We start from the raw sequence: 7490 nt of genomic DNA, 5'->3' as shown, positions 1-7490 counted from the left end.
TCTGCCGGTCGCTAGGAGCAGTGGCCGGCAGCCGGGTGCTACCTTGTGTAGCCGACATTGGCTGTTGCCGGCCGGCACAGGCATTTGAACCAGCGTTCTGCCGCCTTATAGCTGTTAAGTAGTATACTTTAAAGCTAGTTATGGTGTGTGCCGGCCGGCATATAACCTCCTATACTGTACCAGTATTCTTCAGTATAACATATACTGTAAGAGGAAAACTATAGTATAAGTTTTGGTACAGCACTGTGTGTTCTAACACTTTTGTGTTGTCTTGCACAGCCCTTTGCTGTTGCCTTACAGATAAGAAAGTGAGTTCTTTCTTGTCTATTATCCAGGATTTTAAAATCATTGCTTAGGTGTGAGCTCCACCCTGTTTCCCCTGGAAACTTGGCATTGGTTATTCTAGAAGAGATTAACCATTCGATTTTATTATCTGGAAGGCTGCAGCAATTGGTTGTGAGGGAAACACAAGTGTGTGTCTTTCCTTTCTGAATTGTTATGCTAAACTGTGCATATCCAGTGATACATAGTTCACTTGATACTCATGGAAATTTTCTTCTCTTTGCAGGAGGTACGTCCGAAGTGCGGAAGTGCTTTCTGCAACGTCCGCAGTAAGAACCTCTGCGGACATGGATTATGTAGGAGACACGCAGCATGCGCTGTCTCTAAAGGTGAGCTCCGGTATTGGGACCCCCAGGTATGTACCGTGTGCTCTAACATGATTACTGAAGCTTTTGATTCCCCTAGGACAGCGGAATCAAGGGATATAGCAAGGGGGAACTTCGCACCTGGGTAAGGGGCTTCCAGAAGAACACCTCTGGACCTTATCTTCCAAGTGAGAAGATGAGGGCTTACCTTTTCCCTAGGGCATCAGCTGATGCAGTGATTCCCCAGCCTCAAGAGGAGATCCCCCTAGTTCAGATCCAGGTGGATGCTGAAGTGGCGGTCGCCGTACAAGACATCCAGTTGGGAGACAGGATGTCAGACGTGTCCGAGCGTCTGGAGGAAGACCTCCTGGCAGGAGGCCAGGATGAAGATCAAGCCCCAGACATCGTAGAGGAAGAAGCCAACGAGGTGTCGGCTGCTCCGGTTCTGATCCCTGAACCTATTCCCTCAACATCGTCCGCTCTCCCAGTAGAGCTGGGACAGGCCCTCTCCTCCATTGTTGGAATGATCCAACAAATTCATAAGGAGAATATGGAGAAGGCGGCTGCAATGGAACTGCGGATGCAGGAGCTTGCAGCATTACGTGGGCCCCAGAAAAGGCTCAATGTGAAAGACCTTCCCTTGTGCTCAGATGCTAACCCGTGAGATATGCCGAGCACATGCCGATGACGACTGGAAAGATCGTCATGTCGGATAAGCTGGGTTCAGTTCCCCTTGAGGAAGTGGAATTCTGGCCCAGGAAAGGGTCATATCCGGACTGTTATGTCCGGTTGAGGAAGGAACCAGCTTCAAAGGAGAAGACAGAGCCGAAGGAGGTCATAGTGATGGACCATGCTAAGGCTCAAGCTTTGCTTTCATCTTCGATGAAAGAGAGGGGCTTCACAAATTCAAAAGTTACTGCATTGAGTAAGAAGCTCCCTTCCTTTGTGTCCTCTCCTGCTAGAGCCTTCCCCTTTTTGCAGAAAGGGTTTGCGGCTGTATTAAAAGCAGTCGAGGCTGGCAAGCCTTGCCCCTCCCTAGAGGAGTGTAAACCCTTGTCGCTGGCCCTACCCATGGACCACAAGGACTGGAAGGACGTCCATCTTACCTTCTCAGTCGGGAAGTTGGAGACTGATATTGCCGGACGTTAGTTCGGTGAGAACCTCCCTAAGCTGTCTGACTTTCTTTTGCGGAGAGAGCTCGAGACAAAAGAAAGACTGGCTGCCTCAATATCTCTTCAGACCACTCTTGAGACGATGGCAAGTGACCCCAAGGTCCATGAAATGTTCATGGTAGTGGCCAAGATTCATCTGGCCACAGTGACGAAGGATCTTTACAGCTTCGTCAGGGCGAGGAGAGCTTGTAGGGAGTTCGTGTTCACCTCGGCTACGGTGAGGCACGAGCCAAGGAAACTAATCTCCTCCAACATTTGGGGCAAAGACCTTTTCCCTAGCAAGTTGGTCAAAGAAGTTGTGGATAAGGCCGCCACGGAGAATAGAAATCTTCTCCAAAAGTGGGGCCTGTCTATCAAGAGAAAGTCTTCCCCGGATGAGGGTCCCCAACCGAAGAGGAAGACTAAAAGGCCTAGGCTACCGTCTCGGCCAGCCAAGCCAGTTGAACAGTAACAGCAACAGCAGTTGCCGATGCCTTCAGTGCCCCAGATGGTGGCACAAACCCCGACCACTTTCCAGTGGGTACCCCAGGCCGTGTCGACACAGTCCACAGTGTTCACCCCAACGTTCGAAGGGCAGTCTACTTCCTTTCGAGCAAAGCCTAGAGGAGCAGCCAGAGGCTCGTCTAGGCGCCCCTCAAGGGGAAGGGGATTCAGGGGCGGTCGCGGTCGGGGAGGCAAGACCTCAGGACGGCAGTCCAAGTGAGATGATGCCGGTAGGAGGGAGACTTCAGAATTTTCGGGATCGGTGGACCTTCGATCCCTGGGCCCACAGCCTACTCAAGAACGGACTGGGCTGGAGCTGGTACAGCACTCCACCCCCGTGCCCTCGGTTTTTTCCAACACTCCACCTCCGTTCTGGAGGAGTACGTTCAAGAACTGTTGGAGAAAAATGTGATCCGAAGGGTGAAGTCCATCAAATTCCAAGGGAGGCTGTTTTGTGTTCCTAAGAAAGACTCGGAAAAGCTCAGAGTCATTCTGGACTTGTCGCCACTCAGCAAGTTCATAGTGAATTGCAAATTCAAGATGCTAACACTGCAACACATAAGGACCTTACTGCCCAAGAGGGCATATTCCGTCTCCACAGACTTGTCAGACGCCTATTGGCACGTTCCAATCAACTGTCGACTCTCCCCCTACCTAGGGTTCAAGCTACAACGAAGACTATACGCCTTCAGAGCCATGCCATTCGGGCTAAATATAGCCCCAAGGATTTTCCCGAAGCATGCGAGCGTAGCTCTCAAACAATTACGCCTAAAGGGAATTCAGGTAGTAGCCTACCTGGACGACTGGCTGGTGTGGGCAGCATCCGAGACAGAATGCTTGCAAGCTTCCAGTCAAGTGATCCAGTTCCTAGAGTATCTAGGCTTCAAGATCAACAGAAAAAAGTCTCGACTTTCTCCATCTCAAAAGTTCCAGTGGCTGGGAATCCACTGGGACTTAATGTCACATCGTTTCTCCATCCCGGCGAAGAAAAGGAAGGAGATAGCGGGTTCTGTCAAGAGACTTCTAGATTCCGAAAGGATATCAAGACGCGAACAGGAGAGGGTACTGGGCTCTCTCCAGTTTGCTTCGGTGACAGACTCAGTGCTAAGAGCACAGCTAAAGGATGCAACCGGAGTTTGGAGAAGTTATGCATCAAACGCACGAAGAGATCTGAGAAGACCAGTTCCGCTTCGGCTACGTACTCTTTTCAGGCCTTGGTCCCAAGCCAGACATCTAAAGAAGTCGGTTCTTCTTCAGCCACCTCCCCCGTCGGTGACGATTCACTCAGACACCTCGAAGGAGGGACGGGGAGGTCACTCATCGGAAAAAAGTCCAGGGGACTTGGTCCAAGCTATTCAAGACCTTTCACATAAACTTTCTAGAAGCTATGGCAGTGTTCCTTACCTTAAAGAAAGTCTCCCCGCGTCACTCGATCCACATAAGGTTGGTGATGGACAGCGAGGTAGTTGTGAGATGCATGAATCGACAAGGATCAAGGTCACCACCTCTCAACCAGGTGATGTTGGCCATCTTCCGATTGGCGGAAAAGAAGAAGTGGTACCTGTCGGCAGTTCACCTTCAAGGAGTCCGCAATGTGACAGCGGACGCTCTATCCAGGTTCACACCGATAGAGTCGGAATGGTCCTTAGACGCAGGATCATTCTCCTTCATTCTGAACAAGTCCCAGAACTGCAGATAGACCTCTTTGCGACGAAAGACAACAAGAAGTTGCCCCTGTACGTGTCCCCGTACGAGGACCCCTTAGCGGAAGCAGTGGACGCGATGTCCCTCGACTGGAACAGATGGTCCAGGATTATCTGTTCCCTCCTCACAACCTTCTGTTGAGGGTCCTCAACAACTGAGATTCTTCAAGGGGGTAGTGGCAATAGTGACCCACAAGTGGTCGAACAGCGTGTGGTTCCCCCTGGCATTGGAACTACGACTGAAGTTTCTACCGCTACCAGATCCAGTTCTGACCCAGCGAGTTCAGAAGTCTTCTGTCTACGCTTCATTACAGAAAACCCGGATCCTGCAGCTCATGATTTTCTCTCCCTAGCGGTGAGAAAGCGTTTCGGGATTTCGGAAGCCAGCATAGACTTCCTAGAGGAAAATAAGTGCAAATCTATTAGAAGGCAATAAAGTTCTGAAACCCTACGCTAGGCTCAGACCTTCAGCACCTCCGAGCCCATTTCATGGTCTTTAGACAAAGTTCTTCATTTCGCTTCTCTGTGGAGCAATGAGGAGGGTGCGTTAATGGATTTGACCCAAATAGTTATTTTCCTATTTCCACTCGCGTCCGGGGCCAGGGTTAGTGAGATTGTAGCCCTCTCGAGAGAGGAAGGTCGTGTTCAGTTCCCGGATGGGGGAGAACTGAACCTGTTTCCGGATCCTTTGTTTCTCACCAAGAATGAGTTACCCACCAACAGGTGGGGTCCCTGGAGAATCTGCCCTCTGAAAGGAGATGCATCTCTATGTCCAGTAGAATGCCTAAAGGTCTATCTTCATAGAACTTCAGACTTCTAGGGTGGTCAACTATTCAGGGGAGAAACATCAGGCTCAAATTTATCACTGAATCAACTCAGGGCGAAAATCGCATATCTTATTCGCAGAGCGGATTCTGACAGTACACCCGCAGGTCACGATCCGAGGAAAGTTGCTTCATCCTTAAATTTCCTTAATTGTATGGATTTTGAACATTTCCGTTCATACACTGGCTGGAAGTCTTCCAGAGTGTTCTTTCGCCACTATGCGAAGCAAGTGGAGCCACTAAAGAGTTCTGTGGTAGCAGTGGGTTGCGTCGTTAACCCTGCTGTTTAACTCTGCGAGGAACAATGGTTTTAATTGGGACAATTAATTCCAGGGTGAGTGTGTAGTTACATTCTGTGCTACAAACTAAGTGAGGGCACTGAGGTGCCCACGTTAACTGTTCCACTTCCAAAGGTGAACCTAGCATAAGTACAGACATGTATGCCGAGCGTTTCTAACGCTAATGTAACTGATTAGTAATACAGACTTTTCTGACCTTCATACCTCGGTATGTTAAAAGTGGCACTAATGTTTTTCTTTCAGATAAACAAGTTTCTGTTTACTATCAGACTTATGCTTAAAGTTTTGGTTATCCTCTTCTTATATATATATATATATATATATATATATATATATATATATATATATATATATATATATAGAATTGTTGTTAACCTGTCTGTTTATTGTCTATCAATAAACTTGTTCTTGAAAACCTTGCGTCTCCTTCACCTGTGTCAATTTATTGATATAATTGAGCATTCATTCTATGTATATTTATCTGGGATAATTCTAATAGATTGTTCCTGTATGCAAGCTATGTTGCATTGGTTTATGCTTTCCCTTATCGGGAGGACTCCGTCCCAGAAGGGGACGGTGGCGGTTTTACAAGTTTCCTCCTATGCGGATATAAACCTTTGTCCAATACAAGTATTGTGCGGAGAACTGGTCGATATTTCATATTGACGCAGTGGTTCTTTTCAAACTATGCTTTACTTAATATAGGGGGAGACCACTATATTAGCTTGCCTGGTATTCATACATAGGTATATGTACTCTTCGAGACTTTTCCAGAGTCTAATAGGACTCTTCCCTGTAGGGGGCAGGAAGCTCTAACATGGTTTATGGTTAGTTGAAGAGATGTATAACGGTAACATCTTAGGTCTCTAGGTCTAGTCGACCGGGAAAAATTACCTCCGGGGAGTACGGCACGTTCTGAGAATCCACAGATACAGTAATGCTCTGGTATACTTCCATCAGGACGACATGGCTTGAGCCCAAAAAACGGATTTTGAGCGAAGCGAAAAATCTATTTTTGGGTGAGATGGCCATGTCGTCCTGATGGACCCGCCCTTCCCTTTCTATGAAAGGGCTGTAGGACCCCTCCCTACATACAGTATCTGTAGCACCTCGTGTACGCTACAAGGAATACAGATGGCGCCAGGATTGGCACCAGGCACGCTTACGAAACTGGAGAATAGGGAGCCTTGGGAGCGGCTCCCCCTTTTTCTTTCCCGTTTTCGTTTCTTGCCAATTGACCCCTCGATACGTAATCTCTGTTTGGGGTGCAGATTGCCATGTGGCGTGTCAAGAATACGTCCTCTGATATGTCGCGATATCCCTTTCATTAGGAATATTCGCTCCAGGAGTTAGAATTCTGGTACCTTAAGGTAAATTCTCTGGGAATATCGCCGTAGTTGTAATATACCTTAGGAAGCTACCCTATAGGAACTTCCATCAGGACGACATGGCCATCTCACCCAAAAATAGATTTTTTGCTTCGCTCAAAATCCGTTATATATATATATATATATATATATATATATATATATATATATATATATATATCTATATATTTCAAATAAGCCATATATATTAATACATTAAAGTCTGGATTCTCTTAACGACCTCGGGATCAGAGCCCAAGGCGGAACCGCCCAAAGACTATGATATCGGACCGGCGGGGATTTGAACCCTCGCTAGGATATCTGTATGCCAGTGACCATACCACTCCGCCACGAAGGAAGATAAAAGTCAATGACAATTCTTCTATACATATACCTGTCAAATTCAGGTTTTCTGTACTTAGAATTGAAATCAACCCATCTTCACCATCGTAGCTAATTGGTAGGTTTGGGACTTGGCACTCGATTAATGATAAATTTTTGCACATTTAAACGTGTTTCTTTCATATTTCAAATAAGCCATATATATTAATACATTAAAGTCTGGATTCTCTTAACGACCTCGGGATCAGAGCCCAAGGCGGAACCGCCCAAAGACTATGATATCGGACCGGCAGGGATTTGAACCCTCGCTAGGATATCTGTATGCCAGTGACCATACCACTCCGCCACGAAGGAAGATAAAAGTCAAATCCCCGCTGGTCCGATATCATAGTCTTTGGGCGGTTCCGCCTTGGGCTCTGATCCCGAGGTCGTTAAGAGAATCCAGACTTTAATGTATTAATATATATGGCTTATTTGAAATATGAAAGAAACACGTTTAAATGTGCAAAAAATTTATCATTAATCGAATGCCAAGTCCCAAACCTACCAATTAGCTACGATGGTGAAGATGGGTTGATTTCAATTCTAAGTACAGAAAACCTGAATTTGACAGGTATATGTATAGAAGAATTGTCATTGACTTTTATCTTCCT

The sequence above is a fragment of the Palaemon carinicauda genome, chromosome 24 (genome assembly GCF_036898095.1).
Source record: "Palaemon carinicauda isolate YSFRI2023 chromosome 24, ASM3689809v2, whole genome shotgun sequence".
NCBI lineage: Eukaryota > Metazoa > Arthropoda > Malacostraca > Decapoda > Palaemonidae > Palaemon > Palaemon carinicauda.
The sequence above is the reverse complement of the archived record's forward strand: the minus strand, read 5'-3'. Positions refer to the sequence as shown.